Source organism: Protopterus annectens, chromosome 11.part0 (genome assembly GCF_019279795.1).
Source record: "Protopterus annectens isolate FY-2018-M chromosome 11.part0, PAN1.0, whole genome shotgun sequence".
Classification (NCBI taxonomy): Eukaryota; Metazoa; Chordata; order Ceratodontiformes; family Protopteridae; genus Protopterus; species Protopterus annectens.
In genome coordinates, this window is record NC_056745.1 from 552,859,327 (window position 1) to 552,875,330 (window position 16,004).

Genomic DNA, 16,004 nt, shown 5'->3' on the forward strand with positions numbered 1-16,004 from the left:
GAAAGTCAAGAGTGCTAAAACCTGGCAACTTGGACACCAGAAATCAAAAAGTACAGTTGTGTATACTTACCATAAATGTAGATGTTAGAGTGTATTCACTGTAGCAGTCACTACATTTGGGTTATCTGCTTGCAGGTAGCCCTCAGTCAGCCTGATTAACAAAGTCTAGGGTCCTGCGTCAGCTGCTGTCCCTTCTACCATGACGTCATGTCGCCAGGGGTATAAAACATGCAGCCGATGCCATTACATCAGTTTTTCTTGCCCCAGATGTCAGGTGCCCCCCTAATGGGGAGCAAATTAAATATAAAAGTACAATGATATACCTCCAACAAAAAAGCAAATACACCAAAAAGGCTTTTAAGCATAGAAAAGGAAAGTAAGGTATAGCCAAAAGAAGTTAGGGGGCTGGAGGGAGGGTAACCAGGACTGCAACAGTGAATACACTCAAACATCTACATTTATGGTAAGTGTACACAACTGCACTATGTTCTTAGTTTTTCACTGTTGCAGTCATTACATTTGGGAAGATTCCCAAAGCTATGGTTGGGAGGAGGAATTTAGATAGCATTAGGACCAGATATAAGGCCCTGTAAAGACTACAGTGGCAAAGCTAGCACTGGATTTAGAGAAAATTGGCAAGTGATCATGCTTGGTGAAAGTATGTACAGAACTCCAGGTAGCAGCTTCTAGGATGTCCCTGGTAGGGACGCCTCTGAGAAAGGCTGTAGAGGTAGATGCAGCCCTGGTGGAGTGAGGTCTGATCCCCTGAGCGATAGGTTTTCCATGGTGCTTATAGCAGAAATGAATGCAATAGCTTATCCATTTGGAAATGGTCTGCTTTGAAATAGCCTTCCCCTCTGCCCCTGCAGCAAATGCCACCAGCAGTTATTCAGATTTCCTTTGAGGTTTAGTCCTGTCCAAGTAGAATCTAAGTTGTCTGTGCACATCTAAGGGATGCAGTATCTGTTCCCCTTTGTTCTGTGGATTGGGAAAGAAGGTTGGCAAATGAATAGACTGATTAAGAGCCACACTGGATACCACCCTGGGCATAAAGGATGGATTGGTTCTGAGGAACACCCTGTCCGCATGAAAGATGATGAAAGGCTCCACTGCCATAAGGGCCTGTAATTCAAATACCATTTCTAGCTGAAGTGATTGCTAAAAGAAAAGCGGTTTTCCATGAAAGAAATTTTAAGTCTGCAATAGCAGCTGGCTCAAAAGGAGTTAGAGTGAGTTTATCCAAAACAAAGTTAAGGTCCCAGGGCTGGGGTTGGAGCTCTCCTGGGTGGTCTCAAATTTTTGGCACCTCTGAGGAACTGCTTGAGCAGTGGTTGAGAGAAGAGGGGAGGTTCTGTGCTATAATGAGCTGAAATGGCCGAGGCATGGATTTTAATGGAGGAAGAAGACAGGCCCTAGTGAAGCATCTCAGATAAGCATTGTAAAATCTGAGGTAGATTGGGCGCTGCTGTGCTCATCCCTTGAGATTGGTTCCAAGCACAGAATCTTTTCCATTTTTCAGCATAAGATTTTCTAGTACTAGGCCTCCTTGCCTCTAAAATGATATCCATCACAGGTTTACTGAGGGATGGTAAAGGAGAGATTGAATTAGCCAGGCTGCAAGATTCAGTGTTAGAAGCTGAGGGTGCAGAATCTGATTCTCCTGCTGAGACAACAGGGAAGGAGTCTGAGGCAGGTGCCATGGGGATAACCGTGATACACTGTGCAGGAGGGGACACCAGTGCTGGCATGGCCAGTCTGGAGCAATCAAAATCATCCTTGGTTTGTCCTGTTTGATTTTTAGTAGCACTTTGGAGAGCAGAGGCAGAGGGGGGGGGGGGAGAGAGGCATAGACTGATAGGTTTTTCCAGCTGAAGGACATAGCATCCACTTTCCAGGCTTGCTTGTGGGGAGTCCTTGTGCAAAATTTGTCCAATTGGTAGTTCTGGGCAGAGGCAAACAGGTCTATATCTAGGCTCCCCCATTTGCTTGTCAACATGTTGAAAATCCTTGGTTCCAGTTTCCACTTGTGTGGGTCGATGAGGTTTCTGCTTAGTCCGTCTGCCAGTGTATTTAATTTTCCTGGCAGGAATTGAGCTTGTAGGTGCACTTGGTAGCTCAAGGCTGTGTTCCACAACGCCATGGCTAGTCTGAAGAGGGGGTAAGAAGGTGCACCCCCCTGCTTGTTTACGTACCACATAACAGTGGTGTTGTCCGTCTTTACCATAAGTTGCCCTGGAAGAATGTGGTCCTTTAAGACTGTCAGAGCATTCTGCACAGCTAACATTTCTTTTTGATTGATATGCAGGTGCATCTGACTTGGGTTCCATTTTCCCTGAATGCACTTCCCTGACAGATGAGCCCCCCCCATGCATAGTCTGATGTGTTTGTTAGGGTTTGGGCGGCAGGGGGTGGGGTGAAAGGTAGTTCCTTGTTTTGGTGGCAGGCCTCTGCCCACCAAAGGAATTCTAGGCAAAGGCAAGGTATGATAGGAATCATTGCTTCTAGATCCTGAGAATGTTGACATCATCGGCTTTTTAGATACCACTGTAGTTTCCTCGTATGTAGTCTTGCATATGGAATTAGAAGAATGCAGGTGGCCATGAACCCCAAAGGCTTACAGGTATTTGTCTTTCAGACAGAGTTTTTGTGGACACTTGTTTGAAGAAGGTTGCTTGTCTGGCGTGAGGTAACCTATCTGAGAAGTTGTATTCAAGCTTGCTCCCAGGAATATAATTTGTTGACAGGGTACCAGGTGTGATTTTATTTCGTTTATGGTGTACCCCAGACAAGTTAGAACCCGTTGTACAAATGCCAGTTTATTCAAAAGTATGTCCTGGCTTTCTGCCTGAATTAGACAATCGTCTAGGTATGGGTATATCTGAATATTTCCTTGCCTGCAAAATGCAATAACTAGAGCCAGGCACTTTGTGAATACCCTAGGTGCAGTAGATAAGCCCAAGGGCAGTGCAGAGAACTGATAGTGTGTGTAGCCTGCTTTGAAGCGTAGGTATCTTCTGCAAGATTCCCCAATTGGGATGTGCAGGTATGCTTCTTTTAAATCTAGTGTTGCCAACCAGGCATCTTTGCCTAGCATAGGAAGTAATGGGTGAAGAGTCAGCATCTTGAATTTTGGAATCTCCAAAAAGGTGTTTAGAGTAGACAGGTCCAGGATAGGATGCCACAAATTGTCTTTTCTGGGTACCAGGAAAAATAGAGTAGAAACCTTATCACTTTTCCTCTTCCGCTGCCAGTTGAATACCCCCATGCTTAAGAGAGAAAGTACTTATTTTTGTGCCTCTGCCCACCCGCTTGGTGTTGGCAACGTGTGGAAGTGAAATCTGTATTCCTGGGACACCATTTAAAACGCATTTGTCCTGGGTAATGAGCTCCCAGTTCTTTGCATGAAGAGCACCCCCCCCCCCCCAAAGGGGCAGTCAGTTGATAAGTGCTTGGAAATTTTAAACTGAAGTCATTGAGACAGTTTACCATAGTGGGAAGTCTTATTACTCCCAGATTTAGAAGTGGAGGCCCCCCACTGCTTAGTCCGGTGTGTCCCCTGGGAATGAAACCTGGGGCCTTTGCTGTGTCGGGGTTTGGCTTAAGACCTGGACGGGGCTGGAAAGGACCAATTCTTAGAGGGCCAGTGCCTACTAAATCTAGGAGGCTGAACTTTTAAGAAATCTTTAACAGTTTGCATAGATTTAAGCTTTACCTTCCATCTTTTGAAGAACTTCCTCAGCCTTGTTGCCAAACAGGCGGTCCTGATTTAAGGGAGCATCATAGTTTCATAGTTTAGTATTAGGCTATCTGCCCTGGGGCATTTGTAAGCCTAGCCATTGTGATGTGGCTTTTGCCACCCCATGAAATGGTACAAAAATGTACAGAATAAATTTAGAATACTGTGCCTCTGTCTAGTAGTGACACAATGAAGGTCCCCTTATATAACAGAATTAGTTTACTGTGCCCCTGTCTAGCAGTGACACAGATGTGACCCCTGGGGTAAACTTACGATCTCCCATCCACTCATCAAGATTTCTCTTGGAGAGTCAGTGAGGGGCTCTGCCTAATATGAACTGGGATCTTGTTCCAAACCATGGGAAGCCTCTGGGTTATGAATCTATCCCTCCAGCATGTCCTATTCATACTTGTGCCGAGGTTTAAGTATTTAGCTCTCGTGGTCCTGATGGATTTGGATTTTTTGAGGTGGAGCATGTCCATCAGATTCTGATTGGACATGGCCTTGTACGTCAGGCAGAGATCACCTCTGAGCAGGCGGTATGCTACTGAATAGAGCTGAGGTTTCTTTAGTCTGGCAGAATAAGACATATATTGGAGACCCTTGATCCTCTTGGTGAGGTACTTTTGTGGTCTCTCCAGCTGTTGCAAATGCCGGGTGAGGTACATACCAAATGGGGCATTGTACTCAATCATGGGTCTGATGAAGGAGGAGTATAGGGGTACAATGACATCCTTGGATCTGGATGTGAATCCCTTCATGATGAGGTGTGCAAGGTAGAATGTTTTTCTAACCACTTTGGCAACGTGGGTGTCAAATGAGAGGTCGCTGTCGACTTGGGTCCCTAGGTCTCAGATTACTTTTTCCAAACTCAGTGGGTTGCTGTCTATGTGATAATTTGTGGGTACTTTGTTTTTCCCAAAGGGGATGACTATACATTTTTTGGCATTTAGTTTAAGGCCGTGACTCCGGCACCAGTTGTCCGTTTCTGAGAGGCCTTTTTGTAGGATGTATGTGTCCGCTGGTGTATCGACTATGGCGCCTAGTTTGCAGTCATCTGCGAACTTAGTCAGCCACGACCCTCCCATGTTTGCTTTAACATCTGAGAAATAAATGCCAAACAAGAGGGGTCCCAGGACAAATCCCTGTGGGACACCACTTGTGACTGGCTTTGAGTCTGACATTGCTCCAGCGATTTTAACTTTATGGGTTCTGTCCTTTAGCCAGTTTGCAACCCATCTAGTGACATAAGGGTTTACGTTTAAGCTGTTGCGCTTATCTATGATGCCTGAGTGGGGTATTGTGTCGAAGGCCTTAGCCAAGTCCAGGTAGGTTGTATGGACTTCTTTGCCCTCATCAATGGCTCTAGTGACTGTTTCGAAAAAGTCAACCAGGTTCAAAAGGCAGGATCTGCCCTTTACAAAGCCGAACTGGGTGGGGTCAAGTGTCTGTAGTTCCCCTATGTCTCCGTTTATGAGTTCCATAATGATTCTTTCCATAGTTTTGCAGACCAGGCTGGTTAAGCTTATGGGGCGGTAGTTCCCAGGGTCTGTAGAGGTACCCCCTTTGTGGAGTGGGACCACTGTTGCTGTACGCCAGTGTTCAGGTACTTATCCTGTAGTAAGGCTAAGGTTAAATAGCATTTTTATGTGCGGGTTTAGCTCCTCTTGGAGTTCACGTGGCACACAACCCGGGATACTGTCAGGTCCCATTGATGCTGTGTTTTTAGCTTTGTTGAGGGCGGTTCTCACTTGGACATCTGAGATGACAGGGAGATTACATTCAGCTGGGATAAGTATTTCTTCTTTTGGGGGTGAGGGAGGGGAGAAATTTGCACTGAACTTGTCAGCCAGAATGTTGGCAATATCTGTGGGTTCAGTGTATTTTTTGTTGTTGTGAACTAACTCTGAGCATATCTGAGGGTTTCCTCCCAGGTTTCTAACATAGCTGAAGAAGGCTTTGTGCTTATCTTTAGTGTCCTTAGCGATTTTTCTCTCAAAGTTGGCCTTGGATGTTTTTATGAGAGAACGTAGTTTTCTGCTAATGTTGATCAGAGATGTCTTCCCTTTATGGGATTTTGCTCTGACGTGCAGTAGCTTCCTTCTTTTGTTATACAATTTGTTAATGGCTGAGGTCCACCAGACAGGACGCTTGCCTTTGGTGGAGAGGGACTTGGATTTATTTGGGATTGCATGATCCATGCATTCTTGGAGATGTCCACAGAAAGCATTTGTGAAGGATTCGACATTGTGGGATGTGGTATCCACTGGCCCAGTGGGCTTAAAGGATAGCATCTCAGTCTTAAGAAGAGTGAAGTCTGCTTTTGAGAAGTTTTTCACTGTGGTCTTTTGTGCTGGGGGTGGAGGTGGGATATGTATATCCAGGGTGATTAGTTTATGGTCAGATCTCACTAGTGAGGGGTATACCTCCGGTGTGGAGCATTTTGTCCCCATGTTTGTGATGATCAGGTCTAGTATATTATCTCCCCTAGTGGGAGAGGTGACTACTTGTTCCAGTGCATTTGAATTTATGAATTCCAGGAACCTTTGGGCTAGGGTGTTAGTGCTAGAATAATGTACCCAATCTATGTTTGGGTAGTTGAAGTCTCCCAGTATGATGGTATTTTGTGATGCATTCATATCCTCCAATGTCTTCAGGAAGGCTGAGTGTGGTTCCTGAGATTGGGAGGGTGGTCTGTAACATGCTACCAGTTGTATAGCAGTTTTGCCTATGGTTAGTTGTACCTGTATGGTCTCTGATGCTTCATGTGTTGCTACTAACCTGGAGGTCTGGGTGTCCTTGATGAATATGGACACCCCCCCCTCTCCCTTTGTGGTTCGGCCCGGGTTTTGGGGCCGAAAAGCATGATACGAGGTATAGCCTGGTAGTGCTGGGGTGCTCTCAGGAGCCTTGAACCAGGTTTCAGTTACTGCACAGACGTCGATGTTCTCCATGCTGAGGAGTGCATCGAGTGCCTGCATCTTGAGATTTAGACTTCTGGCGTTGAGCAGCATTACCCTTAGTTTTTTTCCATTTTTGTTTTCTAAGGAGGTGGGTTTGTCTTTTGAGCCTTGCCTAAAAAAGGCACTATGGGGGTGGCAAGAGCCTTAGCCAATATCCGGAAGCCCAGTGCTGACAGGTGTAAGCCATCCCTTGCGAAGCAGCGTGGCTTGTCCAACATGTCATCCCAGGCAGACAGACATTGTATCCCCTTAAAATAACACCAGTACATGAGCCAATTATTAAAGCTGATCATCTCGTCTTTGTATTGTGGCATCATTCTTGGTGAGGGCAAGATGCTGCTCAGGGTCAGGGTCATACCAGCCTGGGCTACATAATCAGAGAGCCCCTCTATGTCTCTTTTCATGTACTCCAGGGAGGTACGTCTCAGGTCATTCATGCCAGCATGGACAATGACAGAGTCATATTTGTACTTTCTTTGGACTGACCTGAGTGCGTGTGTTATGTGGCGGATCCTAGCTCCTGATAGGCAGCAAACAGTCACCCTCTCCTTGTTCAGCCTGGTAAGCGGGGCATCAGTGTGTCTGACTATAGAGTCACCTATTACTAGTGTATCAGGCATGGTGTTTGGCCTTAAGGGCTGTGATTGGTTGACACACTGATTTATTGAAGTATGTGTTGCATGTGTTTTGTTTTGAGGTGGTGGATTTTTGGATGTCTGCTTTGGGAGCCTCTGTTATTTTGGTAAGTTTTTATTAGAGCCTCCGAGTATGTCTTTGTGTTTTTATGTGTTTGGTTTGCAGTTGTGGTAGGTCTATGTGGGACTGGGATTGTTGCGTGTGTGGTTACCATCTCCTCCTGTCTGGTCATGCCAGCCCTGAGTTGAGAGAGTTCAGCCTCCAGTTTGGCTATATAGTTGCATCTCTCACATGTATTTGTGTTTGTTGGGAGTAGGAGGGTTGTCTGTGTACATGAGACAATTGTAGCATTGTCTCAAGATACCCAGATTAACCAGCTGAACTGGAGAGGACGCCAGTAATCTACCACTCGACATGCCAGAACAGTATAAGGGAGTGCTGTGCCTTTAAGGGAAGTGGATATTCACAGGGGTGGTAGGTGGATGCAGTGCATTACTTAGTATGAGAGTGCTTACTTAGTAGAGAAGTTTTGAGAACAAGTGCTAGGCTTATAATATAGTGAGTAGTCTGATTATAGTAAGAGTAGAGCTTCCTTAAGGGAAAATTTGAAGAGCAGACTTGGTGGAGCCAGAAGAAGTTTAACCAGCGCTGCGCTATGCGCACAAACACAGATTTTAAACAGGGAACCACAAAAGAGCTAGAAATGGTCCAAAACAACCAATTACTACAGCTCTTGTGCTGAGGTCACTTCCTACAGGGACAGGTAGGCTGCTCAAGGCTCCCCACTCCCACTGGTGAGCAAAGAAACTTCCTTCTATCCAAGTAAGGTAATGGACAACACAGGAAAGTACAGTTTTGTACCTACCATAAATGTAGATGTCCGATAGGTATGCATCTGCAGTCATCACATATGGGTTGTCCTGCCTCAGGCAGCCCTTCGGTCGGCCAGATTCCAAAGTCTGGGTCCGGCGTCAGCTGATGTCGCCCTTTCCCCGACGGCACAGCACCTGGGGTATAAAAGCGTCAGCCGACGCCATCTTCCTCAGTTTTTCTTGCCCCAGATGCCAGGTGCCCTCTAGGAAGGCTAAATTTGGAGAAATGCAATAAAAATCCAAACATTTGCAAAAAAAAAAAAAAAAAAATATATATATATATATATATATATATATATATATATATATGTAAACAAATACACCACAATAGATCCCCCCAGCTAGCTAATAGAGGGGTAAGCACCCTAGGAATACCACAGAGGGGAAGGACGGAGGGTAAACCTGACTGCAGATGCATACCTATCGGACATCTACATTTATGGTAGGTACAAAACTGTACTATGTCCTTCAAGGATGCATCTGCAGTCATCACATATGGGTAGAATACCATAGCCAATCTGGGGGTGGAGGAACTAGGAAAAGGATGGTGTAGCTAAGATACCCTGCAGGACAGCCGTAGCAAAGCCTGCTCTGGATCTGGAATATAAAGGTAAATTGTAATGCTTGGCAAATGTATGCACGGAGCTCCATGTGGCAGCTTCTAAAATGTCCTTTGTAGCCACCCCTCTTAAGAAGGCTGTGGAGGTGGTTGTGGCTCTCGCAGAATGAGGTCTAATGTTAGCTGGTTCAGTCTTTCCATGAAATGAGTAACAAAAGCGAATGCAATTTCCTATCCATTTTGAAATAGTCTGTTTGGAAATTGCTTTTCCTTGAGTACCAGCAGCATATGCTACCAGCAGCTGGTCAGTTTTTCTGAAACCTTTAGTTCTGTCCAAGTAGTAGCGTAACTGTCTGCGAATGTCCAGGGTGTGCAGCAGTTTCTCCCCTTTGTTTTGTGGATTTGGGAAGAAGGTAGGGAGGTGAATGGCTTGATTCAATGAAACTCTGGATACTACCTTTGGCATAAAAGTAGGGTTAGTTCTTAATGAAACTCTGTCATGGTGAAAAATAATAAATGGCTGAATTGCCATCAGGGCCTGCAATTCTGAAACCCTTCTTGCTGAGGTTATTGCCAGAAGGAAAGCAGTCTTCCATGAAAGGTACTGTAGATCTGCAGATGCTGCTGGTTCAAATGGAGGCAGTGTTAGTTTTTCCAACACGTAGTTAAGGTCCCAAGCAGGTAGAGGTGGTTTCCGAGGAGGTTTGATGTTTTTGATTCCTCTTAGAAACTGTCTTAGGAGAGGATGAGAAAAGACAGGTGGATCAGTATTGTACTCTGCTGAAATTGCTGAAGCATGAATCTTAATAGAAGAGTAAGACAGACCATTGTGGAACATTTCTGCCAAATATTCCAGGATATGTGCCATGTCCATCACTGTCGCATCTAGGCCCTTTGTGGTGTTCCAGATGAGAAATCTTTTCCATTTTGCTGAATATGCCTTTCTTGTGGAAGGGCGGCGAGCTTCCATAATAACATCTTTCACTCTCTGGGATAGCTTATCCTGAGGAGGAGTCAAGGTATTCTCCACGCTGTTAGTTGCAATGTTTTCAGGTTGGAATGTAAAGTTTTGTATCTGTGCTGTGTCAGTAGAAGTGGCCATAGAGGTAGAGGCCATGGTTCCGTACGTGACATGCTCCTTAGCAGTGGGTACCAGTGCTGTCTTGGCCAGTCCGGAGCTATCAGAATCATTTTTGGCTGCTCTGTCCTGATCTTCAGTAACACTTTGGTCATTAATGGGATAGGTGGAAATGCATACACTGTCAGATTTCTCCAGCTGAAAGAGAGGGCGTCCACTTTCCACGCTTGTGGGTGGTATGTCCTTGAGCAGAATTTCTTCAGTTGATGATTGCGGGGGGATGCAAATAGATCTATGTCCGGGCTCCCCCAAGATTGTGTTATCTGTTGGAAGATGTCTGGGTGCAGCATCCATTCGTGCACATCCATGATATTTCTGCTTAAGCTGTCCGCCAGTGTATTGTCTTTCCCTGGCACAAACTGAGCTTGTAGCTGTATATTGAGTTCCAAGGAAAGATCCCATAGATTCATTGCCAGTCTGCAAAGAGGGTAGGAATGGGTACCTCCTTGCTTGTTTATGTACCACATAACTGTGGTGTTGTCGGTTCTTATTAGTAGGTGGCCTTGATGCAGAAAGAGTTTGAAGGCCTCGATTGCATGTATCACTGCTAGCATTTCTTTTTGATTTATGTGCATGCGTAGCTCCTTTCGTGACCACTGTCCTTTGATACCTCTGCCCTCCATGTGTGCTCCCCAACCTAGGTCTGAAGCGTCCGTTGTAATAGTTTGGGAGGTTTTTGGCTGTGTGAAGGGCAACCCTCTGTTGGACTGGCTGGCCTGAGCCCACCACAGAAATTCCTTGTGAAGGCATGGAATGAGTGGGATTAAAGTTTCCAAACTGTGACTGTGCTGAGTCCATAAACTCCTTAAGTGCCACTGTAGCTTTCTCATATGTAGCCTTGCTTGTGGAATCAAAAGAATACAGGATGCCATATAACCCAGGGCCTGCAGGATTTTCCTTGCAGTCAGCTGAGTTTGTCTTGTCAGATTCTTGAAGTAATCCGGTAGTTGACTTCGTTTTTCTTCTGTGAGATAAGCCATTTCGGTGGTTGTATCTAGATCCGCACCCAGAAAGGTTATTCTTTGGGATGGAACAAGTCTTGATTTGTGCATGTTGACTGTATATCTCAAGGCCTGTATAAGATTGATGGCATAATTTAAGTCCTTTATCAAAGTTTGTTGGTTGTCCGCTTGTATAAGGCAGTCGTCCAGATATGGGTATATTTGAATCCCCTGAACTCTGCAGTGTGCTATTACTGATGCCAGGCATTTCGTGAATACTCTGGGTGCAGTAGATAAGCCAAAGGGCAATGCTGAGAATTGATAATGCTCTGACCCTGCAAGAAATCTGAGGTGTCTTCTGCAACTTTGTCTGATAGGGACATGCAGGTATACCTCCTTGAGGTCTAGAGTCACCAGCCAAGACCCCTTGCCCAGCATGGGAAGGAGTTGCTGTAGAGTCAGCATTTTGACTTTTGGCACAATGAGGTAAGTATTCAGTGTGGACAAGTCGAGAATTGGTCTCCATTGATGCTCTTTTCTTGGAACAAGGAATAGCCTGGAGTAAAATCCTTGGCCTTGTTCTGAAATAGGAACTTTTTCTATGGCTTTCATTTGTAGTAAGTTTGAGATTTGTTTTAAAGCCTCTGCCCTTTGATTTGGTGGCAGACCTGGCATGCCTTTTCTTTTTGGCAATGTGTGAAAATGGAACCTGTATCCGTTGTCTATTATTTGGAGTGTCCATTTGTCTCTTGTAATGTTGTGCCAATTTTATGAGAATAAAGAAAGCTTTCCGCCCAAAGGTGCTTCTAATTGAGCCCTGGTTGGCAGAGTCAAAGCAAAGTCATTGAGTTTGTCATTGTGCAGCAGTTGCAGGTCCTGAACTGCCTGTCTGGATTATTGGAGGTTGCCATTGACGGCCTCTGTAGGAGCTCCTAGCTTGCCCTCTACCTCTGGCACGTCTGTTCCTGCCCCTTTGAAATCTTTCTGTGTCCGGAAAGGACCAATTCTTGGAAGGCCAATTTCTGCTGAATCTAGGCGGTTGGACTTGAAGAAAATCTTTAACTGTTTGTACAGATTTTGCCTTTTCCTCAAACTTCTTTAGGACTTCTTGAGCAGTGGAACCAAATAACTTTTGCTTTTCCAGTGGAGCATCCAAAAGCTTAGCTTTAACATGGTCTGGCAGAGATTGTTCCTTCAGCCAAGCATGCCTACGTATGACACCTGTCATTGCTGACCTACATGAAGCTTCCAATGCATCATAACCACACTGCAAGAAATGGTTGCTAACCTGCTGGGAGTTATGTACCAGATCCTGAAGGGATTTACGTTCAAGGGGTTCAGTAGAAGACAATTTCTTATGCATTTCTTCTAACAAATACTCTTGATACTGTATCATATGAAATTGACAATTTAATGCCCTCATAGCAAGAGTGGCAGAAGTATACACTTTTTTACCCCATCTCTCTAATGCCCTGGACTCCTTTGCAGAGGAAAGTGGGTTCTTAGTAGTAACAGCTGCAACCCCTTTAGGGCCTTGTGAAATAGTTTCAGGATCAGCAGAGTGGGTCTTGTAAAGAAAATTGTGTGTGTCCGGGACCCTGTAATACCCATCGGGCTTAACAGGGGCCGGAGGCAAAGTGTCAGGGGTCATACTAGAGTCAAAATACACATCATCAATGACATTTAAAACAGGAGGAATAGCCAAAGGTCTATGCTGAGGTAAATGAAGAAAAGTTCTTAGTCTTTTCCTGGAATCAGAATATTCCTGGCCCTGCCATTTGAAATGCTCTCTCATAGTGTGAAGGGTCTCCCCAAAGGAAAGCTCTTCAGGAGGGGAGGCTGAAGGAATAGATTCCTCTGCATCCGAATCCTCGTAGGCCGAATAAGCCTCCTCCTGGTAGTCTGAGTGATCCGAGCCATCAGAGGCCTCCTCTGAGGAAAGGAGATCAGGGGGATCCACCCTGGGCCTTTTGTCTAGAGGGGGTTGGGAGCCCCTGTCCGGATGGCGCTGAGCGCTCCTAATTAAAGAGATAAGGTCCTCTGCCAAGGTTAGAATCTGTGAACTAGAAGAAGGTCCCTGAGGAATAACCCGGGGAGGCATGGCTTTAGGGTGTTTAGCAGCTTTAGCCCTGGTGAAGGCCTTAGTAGACATGGATGCAGGAGGCCTGGCTGCACCACGTGCTGGTGTAGCTTTGTCTAAAGGTATGGTATCGGAAGATTCCAATACACCAGTTTCGGAAGGCAATTCTGTAACCGACTCGGTAGGAGCCGCCGAGGCTGTCGGTAGTATTATTTCAGGGTTCGGAAGTTCCAAGGACTCTGTATCAGCCGAGACCGAGACACTTGCGGTAGGCCTAGCCGCGGTTTCAGCCGAAACCGCGGCCCGCGTGTGTCGGTCCTTGTCTTTCCGTTTCTTAATTAAATGAGATGTCGGGGTTTCCGACGGCATTTTGTATGAAAAACTATCCCCAAAAAACTCTTCTGCGAACTCCGACCGACGTCTAAGGGTGCGTCGGTTGAAGGAAGCGCAGGCTGAATAGGCCGAGACATCGTGGTCTGGGCCTAAGCAGGGGAGACAGTAAGAGTGGAAATCCTTATGAGGTATTTGTTTCCCACAAGTTAAACAATTATTAACTTTTTCTGACATCGGTTGAGGCAAGAAAGAGTCCCCAACGGGTAGCTTTTGAAGTCTTCGGATAGCAAATTTACAGGAGCTGGCCGATCGGCACTTGCGAACTGCTTCTGCTTCGGGCACCACGCGGCAAGAAAGACTGAGGAAGATGGCATCGGCTGACGCTTTTATACCCCAGACGCTGTGACATCAAGGAAAGGGCGACATCAGCCGATGCCGGACCCAGACTTTGGAATCCGGCCGACCGAAGGGCTGCCTGAGGCAGGACAACCCATATGTGATGACTGCAGATGCATCCTTGAAGGACATCTACACCACAGCCCAGAATACAGCAATGCCTGTAAACTGGTCTAAACTAGTCGATGAGAGGTGGGAAAACAAGGGTTATTTTTTTGTTTATTTGATAGAAACACACAGAAAATGCAGAAACAGTGATAAATCAGTTACACAGGCTAGCACACTTTAGTGGGCAGCCTCAACAGTTAAATTAAACAAAAACAAACTTTCGATCAAATTCGACTAGAAAGTAACTTTAAGTGCAGATTTTAAAATAATGCAGCAAACAGCTAAAACAACAGTTTAAGCTTGTTCAGGGTAAGCTACAGAAGCTATTCCAAGTAAAAAAACAGCAAAGATACTTAAATCCAGAAAGTAGTCGCTTTTCTGAGTTCTCTGTAGCTAGGACCACTCTTGCAGGACCACGAGGAGCTTGTCTGAGCAGTATATCAAACAATTTAGCTTTAACATGATCAGGCAAAGATTGCTACTTCAGCCAAGCATGCCTTCTGAGCACAGACCCAGTAAAAGCAACCCTGCAAGAGGCCTCTAATGAATCAAAACCACATTGCCAAGTATGTTTTTCCAACTTGTTCATCAGAATCCATTAAATCCTGTAATTCTTTATTTTCCACAGTCAGGAATCATCATTTTCTGTTTAAGCAATCCAATAACATGTTGCTGATACTTTAACATATGAAACTGGCAGTTTAAAGCCCTAATGGCCAAGGTTGCAGAAGTGTAAGCCTTCTTACCCCATATATCCAGCGCCCTGGAGTCTCTATCAGAAGGGGTAGGATTTTTAGCAGTAGAAGCCTTAATGCCTTTGGGCCCCGGTGAAATGGTCTCTGGATCTGCAACAGGATTTTTAAAAAGGAACTTGTGGGACTCAGGGACCCTGTATTATCTGTCAGGGTTTTCTGGGAGCAGGAGGCAAGGAATCAGGGGCCAAACTAGATTCCGAAAAAGCATCAACAACAATGTCTAGTGCAGGAGGAATAGCTAAAGGCCTATGCTGAGGTAGGAGTAAGAAATCCCTAGGCCTCTTTTTTGAATCAGAAAAATCCTGGCTTTCCCAGTGGAAATGCTCCCTTAGAGTATGTAAGGTTTCCCCAAAAGTAAAATCCTCTGGAGGGGAAGCAGAGGGAATGGAGTCCTCTGCATCAGAGTCCTCATAAGTAGATAAAGGCAAATCCAGATCATCAGACGAATCAGAAAAAACAGATTCATAAACAACTTCAGTCCCATGCCTCTTAGAAAGGGGGGGGTTGGCTACCCCTGATTAGAGTTATTAAATCTTCAGCCATTCTTATTTTTTTTTTAGGCATACAGGCCTGAGCATGTGGCCTGGGCATCATTTTTTTAGGCATGGTTCGAGACTTAGGCCTAAGTGAAGGAGGAGGCGTCACTTTAATATGCAAGTCCGTAGGCCTGAACACACCCTCAGAAGCCAGTGCCTGCACAGCCGCTTCGGACCCATCCAAGGTAGAGACATCCGCAAGTTTCATAGTTGAAGCATCTCACGGCATACCGGACTCTGAATGGGTCTCAGTAGAGGTCTGCGAATCAGAAGTAGTGGGTATCAGGGGCTGCGAAAGCGCTTCACTGAGTACCGGCGAACTGGCGACTGGCTTAGGAGAAGCGTCGTCGGCAGTTCTGGACTTCGGTGGCCTGTTTTTCGGAATCCCGGTAGTTCGATGGCTAACCGACAACATTTCTGGATAAATTGAACTCCGAACCGAAATATTTAGAGGTGAAAATATACAGACAACGGATAGTGCACTGATTAAATAAAGCACAAAACCGACAGCAAGGTATGCCGTGGTTAGGGCCTAGGCAAGGAATACAGTATGAATGGAAATCTTTATGAGGTATTTGCTTTCCACGAGTAATGCAATTATTAACTTTTACTGACATCGGGACAGAGCAAGAAAAAGTTTCCCCGATGGGGTACTCCGCTTTAGTTGAAGACTTCGGTTCTGAAACTCGAAAACGAAAATTTCAGAAGTCGGCCGACCGGCATTGTGAACTGCTTCTGCTTCGGGCACTGCACAGCAAGAAAGACTGATGTAATGGCTTCAGCTGCATGTTTTATACCCCTGACGACCTGACGTCATGGAAGAAGGGACAGTAACCGACACAGGACCCAAGACTTTGTTACTCAGGCCGACGACTACATGCAAGCAGATAACCCAAATGTAATGACTGCAACAGTGAAACATGAAGATCATCAATGTATTACAGGAGATCT

At 45.5% G+C, this 16,004-nt stretch overlaps 1 protein-coding gene across 1 annotated transcript in view; it reads right to left on the reverse strand.

Moving 5' to 3' along the window:
* Positions 1-16,004, reverse strand: part of LEMD3 (LEM domain containing 3) — a 1,135,447-nt gene that overhangs the window by 588,428 nt on the left and 531,015 nt on the right. The gene's annotated exons all lie outside the window — the stretch shown is intronic.